This window comes from Mesitornis unicolor, unplaced genomic scaffold, assembly GCF_000695765.1.
Source record: "Mesitornis unicolor isolate BGI_N332 unplaced genomic scaffold, ASM69576v1 scaffold40448, whole genome shotgun sequence".
In the NCBI taxonomy this organism is placed as follows: Eukaryota; Metazoa; Chordata; class Aves; order Mesitornithiformes; family Mesitornithidae; genus Mesitornis; species Mesitornis unicolor.
In genome coordinates this window covers 26,036-32,356 of record NW_010205023.1, presented here as the reverse complement: position 1 = coordinate 32,356, position 6,321 = coordinate 26,036, and positions in this window count along the sequence as shown.

The following is a 6,321-nucleotide window of genomic DNA, read 5'->3' as shown; positions in this document are numbered from 1 at the left end:
ATTTAAATGAGAAGTCGGTGGTGGGAGAGGAGGAGCCCCGACTCCCTGGAGAGCTTTTATCTTTTGCCCAACCCTCTGGAAGGCGGCTTTGGGGAGTGCTTTTTTTTTCTTTGCTTCCTTTTATTTTTGGTGATTCATTTTTCCAGGATGATGTGGGAGTAGGTGGGAAATTCGCCCCTGCCCGAAGAGACCAAGGTAGGAACCTCCCTCCCCCATGGGCTCTTGGCAGAATGATCCCAGTCTATACTGAGGGCACATCCTGTCCTCTCCACACCACCCTGCCCCCAGAAAACCCCCAGACCCCACAAAGTGCTTATTTCTCCCCCAGAATAGCCTCGTGCAGGTGATGCAGAGCCCCAGGCAAGGCTCCAACCCAAAGGCTGGCCACCAGACCTGGCCGTGCCACATTGGATTGGAAGCCCTCGAGGTTACGCTGCTCGAACGGGAGAGACAACAGTGGAAAAACTTCCTGCATGCAGGGCTTCTCCACTGCAAACCAAGTTACTTCCATCCCCCAAACAATTGAAATGGGCTCCCACCACCCCCCCGTCCCCAAAGTCTCCCTGCAAGGCGAGCATGAGAATAGAAAGCGGATGGCCAGGACCAAACGCCAAAAAATGGTGTCGCAAACTGGGGGTTTCGTCAGCAAGGAACAGCCAGAGCCGGATGTACGGCCATGCCTCGCTGCTGCTCTGTCTGCACCCCTCGCCACCCCAAAACCTGCTGTCCCCAGACAAGGAGGGTGCAGCCCACGGGGTGTGGGTGCGTGACATGGAACACTCTGCACCTCAGTCCCAAATCCTGGGAGGAGCTGCCACTGGAGATACTCAGATGTTGTCGGTGCCTCTGTCTCAGAGCCAAGCAGCCCCTGAAGCCTGGAGAGTGGCTGCGCCCATGTCTGGGGGTGCTCTGCACTGAGCAGGACAGGAGGTCCCCTTCCCACAAAGCCTCTCACTGTGCATCCCCCAAATTAAGGCTCTACTGGGATCACACTTAAGCAGAGCTTAAGAGGTGAGGAACTGTCTGTTCCCCATCCCTCCTCAGCCCGATGCCCGCCAAACCCGGGGGTCCCACATGGCAGCAGCTGGTGGTGCCTGCGAGGCATGCAGGAGGTGCAAACCGACAAAAAACCCATGGGAGGCTCCTTGTGCTGCTCCCCACAGCCTTAGGGACACCCGCCAGCACTGGGGCTGTGAGCACCCATCTCGCCAGGATCCCACACTGCATTTGCCAGTAGGAGCGGGTCCCAGCCCCCCAGACCCGTCCAGCAGAGGGGTGGGTGTGCTGAAAGGGGGCCGGCGTGGAGCCGGCAGGTTGGCGCTGGGGAAAGGCAGCACAAATGAGAATCAGAGCCACTGTGGTTCCCTGGGGCAGCACACATGTGTCACGTTAAGCGTGGCTTTGGGAGCTGGCAGCGCCGCCCTGAGCGGGGGGCAGATTTTGGGAAGTCTCCCGCTGAGGCCAGCCCTGGCACCGCGAGGGTCTAGGCAGCCCAGGCAGCTCCTCCCGGGGATGCTGGGGTGACTGCTTTTTCGAAAGGGGACCCAGCTGCCTTTGAGCACTTCTTTGGCCAAAAAGCCAGTTGGTGGGGACATCTGCGGACCCAAGGACACAGCTGCCTATGTCCCCCCCAGGAGTGGAGGGATCCAGGGGCTTCCAGGCAGGAGGTGGAGGAACTGAAGGCCCCGTAGATGAGCACAGAGGACACACGGGGCAGTTCTCAGCCCAGCCCATGCTGTTAATGAATGGGCTCCTGGGGAGGACAGGGCCGTTGATGGTCCTCAAGGATTTTCTCCATCCTTGGGCTGCGGACTCAAGCAGGGCAGGAGATGGTGGAGTGGCTTGGGCAGTGCCCAGCGCTCTTCTCCCTGTCCAGGAACTGATCTGGGATGTGAAGTAAGGACAGGGGTCCATCGCTGCCAGCTGTTGCCTTGGGCCCAGGATCTGCTCCGCATCCCAACGGCAGTAGGAAGTGGTCTGCAAAATTGTCCCTAAGTGCACACGCACACATTCCTACGCGCACTAGCAAGCGCAAGAGGATGAAATAAAAGAGACAAACAGCAAGCCGTTTGCCTAATTCGCATGGGCTGTAAACAAAACCATGTGGCGGCTCTGAACAAAACGGTCCTTGGATTCCCACCAAGAAGGTTTGGCCATCCCTGGGTTAGAAAAGGTTGAGAAACCCATCTGCAGACCATACATTTCAAGCAGAGCTTCCACGCAGGGGGACAGCGCAAGGAGGGCACCTAATCAACACCAGGGACAGGCTGGGCCCTGCACACAGCCCAGCGTTCCTGCTCTTCCAAGACTGTAACTCATCCCTTATTATTTACAGACACAAAGTCGTGTTTCGGGGCTCGCTACGCCCTATTTATTTCAGTCTTTATTCCTGAAACCTGCAAGAGCTTTCTCCCTTAAAATGCAACGTGTGGTCAAGCACTGGTCGCAGCAAAGCTTTGAGGGACCCTATAGATAATGCACAGAAAACAGTGCTGCCCATCTCATGGCATCTCCATGTCTTTCTGCCCACACCAGCAGGGCCAGAGGAGCCACTGGGATGGAGCTGGAGGTGGAGCACACGGAACCAGTCTGGTCTGCTCAAGCAGCAGGGTCAGGAACAACCCTTTGGAGTCAGTGACAAAGGGACCAGGGAAAATTCTGGGAGCAATGCTCCAGATCTCCGTTCCCTGGGTCTCAGTTCAGGTTGGGCACCAGGAACACCTTGGTGGGACAGGGAGGGACGGGGTCTCCACCCTCGGCTGTTTCAGAGGCTTCTCCCTCATCACCTTTGCCCTTTCTCCTTGCCTGAAAACCTTCCCCATGTTTCCCAGAGCAACTTCAGCCCCCTGAGCCCAACCCACCAACATAAACTGGAGTCCCACAAGAAACCACACCAGAAAACCTGTCAGCGTTGTGCGAGAAGTGTAAATGTCTTTAACCCCAATGCCAGTCAAAAACTTAATTCCCAGAAGTTTTGGAAAGGTTCTGCCAGGAAAAGTTTTGTTGCAGGACTGAGTGTCTTGCAAAAGGCACTCCTTTTAGGAAAGCCACCAAAAAAAGCACAAAAGCCGCCCCAACACTGCGAGTCCCACTGCCAGCTTCCCAGCCACAGAGCTGCCTTCAGGAGCAATCCCGGGCGGGCATTGGTGAGCCACCAGCATCGCTTGTGTCCCAGGGCTGCCTGTGCCTCCCTGCATGCCTTCCCGCACACCTTCCCACCGCTGCCAGCCCCATGGGGGATGAAGGAGCCGGGAGCTGCCATCTTGGCAGGGCTCCCCCCAGCTTTGGCCATGGCAACCTGCAGTCCAGGTAGCCAGGAGTGAGCCGAGCATCCTGCCTTGCATTTGGAGGCCACATGGCAGGCAAACTGGCAGGCTTTGAAAGGGCTCCAAAGAGAAGTCACTTAACTTGGGCCAGTACAAGTAAAATATCATCGAATCATTAAGGTTGGAAAAGCCCTCTACGATGAAGTCCAACCATCAACCCAATCCCACCATGCCCACTAAACCATGTCCCCAAGTACCACATCCACACGTTTTTTTAACACCCCCAGAGATGGTGACTCCATCACAGACGGGATTTAAGACCACGCTTCTGCACCAGAGCTGCTCGGGATGGGGCCACGCAGCACCCAGCAGCCACATCTCCCCTCCTTGTGACAAACAGCCCTTCACCACTGCCAATCCCTTGCTGACAATGGCTTTTTTATTTTTGTCACCTCTCCTCAGCATGCCCAAACCTCTTTCAAGGGGCAGAGCGACCTCCTGGCAGCCGCAGGAACCCCAGCCTTTCTGTGCAACCACCACTTCCCAGCAAGCTGGCTCCATAAGGCTGGAGGGCACCAAACCCAAGCAACTATGAGCGTGCAAGCCATGGAAACGGTGGTCTGGGTGTTTTCTGTAGGTCTTATGTCTACACAGAGGTAAACAATAGCAGGTGGGGTGGCAAATCATTTGACGACAGTGCAGGAGACCCAGGAGCTCTGGCTGGATGCCCCACTCTATCTGCAACGTGAAAGTCCTGCTCGCCTTTGAGCTCAGCTGAGATGTTTCTGCAAAGGGAATAAACAGAGCTCTTAAGGCCTAAAGGAAGGCAGAAATGCTCCCATTTCATGCTGGAAAAATCCCAGATCACCTGTACCCACCCCAGCCTGCTCCCAGCTCTGCACCTTTTCAGCGATGGCTCTCCCAGGGGAGAAAGAGAAGGGCTGTAAAATGTCAAAGCCTTCCCCCAGAGGAATCTCCATCAGCAGCCCTGTGAGAAACCCTCTGCCTGGCTCACAGCAGGTGGCAAATGGCAGAAAAAGCCCCGGCAGGGAAGCCCAGGGACCTGTCCCCACACACCTGGGCCCAACAAGGACCGATAGCTAGAGAAAAGGGGATGCACGATGCTGCTTGGACCAGAAACCATCCCATGGCTGCCCAGTTTGGGTCTGGCCAGCCCCTTCTCTCCCAGCTGAAGCTCACCTCAAACCACCCAGGGCTTTAGGGAAAGCTGTGGGCATCACAAGCCCCGGTTTCCCCAGCACAGGCAGCAAATCCCTTGCCTGCACTTGGGGCCAGGGCTGGGTCCTCCTTCCTGCCAGGCTGTGTGAGGCCCCACGGTGAAGGAAAACAGCTTGAGCTTTTCTCTGCAGCCATAACAAAACCTCTTACCCTGCAACAACAAGAATCACAGGCCAATTTTACAGTTCACCCATGTAACTACATGAAGCTTTTACAAGTACATAAGTGATGATTCAGGCTCTGGAGAAGCAGGCAGGCAGCAGAGCAAACGGCAGGCAAGGGCTGTCTGGGTGCTAGGGTGGGAGCGCAGGCAGCCCCGCTCGCTCTGCCCACCCGCCGCCAGCCCAGCACCGCTCCATCTCCTCTGCCATCCGGGGAGGGAAGGGAACCAAGACAGAGAACAATTGCTATTGTTTTCCAAGCCTTTCTTCAGGCCAGTTTCTCTAGTGCCGTGCTGCTGCCCAGCCGCTCCAGCTGTGCTGACGCCAGCAGGGACGTGGTCCCTGTCCCCAGGTGCCTGCCACCCAACCATCAGAGCCTGGTCCCCACCAGCACGGAGAGAGAGGCGACCAGTGGGGTTACCCCACACACCACAGCCCTGGTCCTGCTCTGCTCTCCCCCTGCGCCCAGCACCACTGAGTACCCCTGAGATGCTCAGGCACTCATAACGTACCAAGGTGTGGGTGACTTCAGCCCATGGCTCAAAGTGGTGGGGAAGGAGAAGAACAAGCCGGCTATAGCAGGAAAGGCCCTCACGCAGGTTCCACGAGGTGCATGTGGCGAGGACAGGAGCCCAACCGGGGAACGAGAAGGCAAACGGCGGGGGTGCTGGGGTCCCACTGCCAGGGTGCTCAGCACGTGGCAGCACCCTGGGCTGATGGGTCTCCATGGGTCCTGCAGCAGGAGCAGAAGGGTGTCTGCAGAAGGGTGGCTACAGAAGGAGGAGGTATCTCACACACAAGAAGGAATTCAACCTAACATAAGTCTTGTTTGGTAGGGATTCAGTTCAAGAAGGACAGGGAACTGCTGGAGAGAGCCCAGCGTAGGGCTACAAAGATGATTAAGGGAGTGGAGCATCTCCCTTATGTGGAAAGGCTGAGGGAGCTGGGTCTCTTTAGTTTGCAGAAAGGGAGACTGAGGGGAGACCTCATTCATGTTTATAAATATTTAAAGGGTGAGTGTCACGAGGATGGAGCCAGGCTCTTCTCGGTGACAAACAATGATAGGACAAGGGGTAACGGACACAAACTGGAACACAGGAGGTTCCAGTTAAATTTGAGAAGAAACTTCTTCTCAGTGAGGGTGACAGAGCACTGGACCAGGCTGCCCAGAGAGGTTGTGGAGTCTCCTTCTCTGGAGACATTCAAAACCCGCCTGGACGCGAGGCATGCAAAACCCGCCTGGACGCCTTCCTGTGCAACCTCATCTGGGTGTTCCTGCTCCGGCAGGGGGATTGGACTGGATGAGCTTTTGAGGTCCCTTCCAATCCCTAACGTTCTGTGATTCTGTGATTGTTTAATTGGTAAAATAAATCCGATGCCCCCTGGTTACTGACTGGGTGTTGAAGGGCAGATGCTGAAGAGCATAAAGTGCTAAAGTGAGGCTGCACACGGACAGTTCAGACAAGCGGTTTCAGTGACAATACCAATGTTTTCACAAAACCAAGTTTCAAGTAGAGCTCCAAGACCTTAGCAAGGCCCTCAAACACGAGCACTCCCACCAGGGCTGTGCCCAGGGTCCATGGCAGAAGATTTTGCGTCAAACCAGGACCTGGCCAATGACAAAATTCAATTTCTAATGGCATCTACAAGCAAAT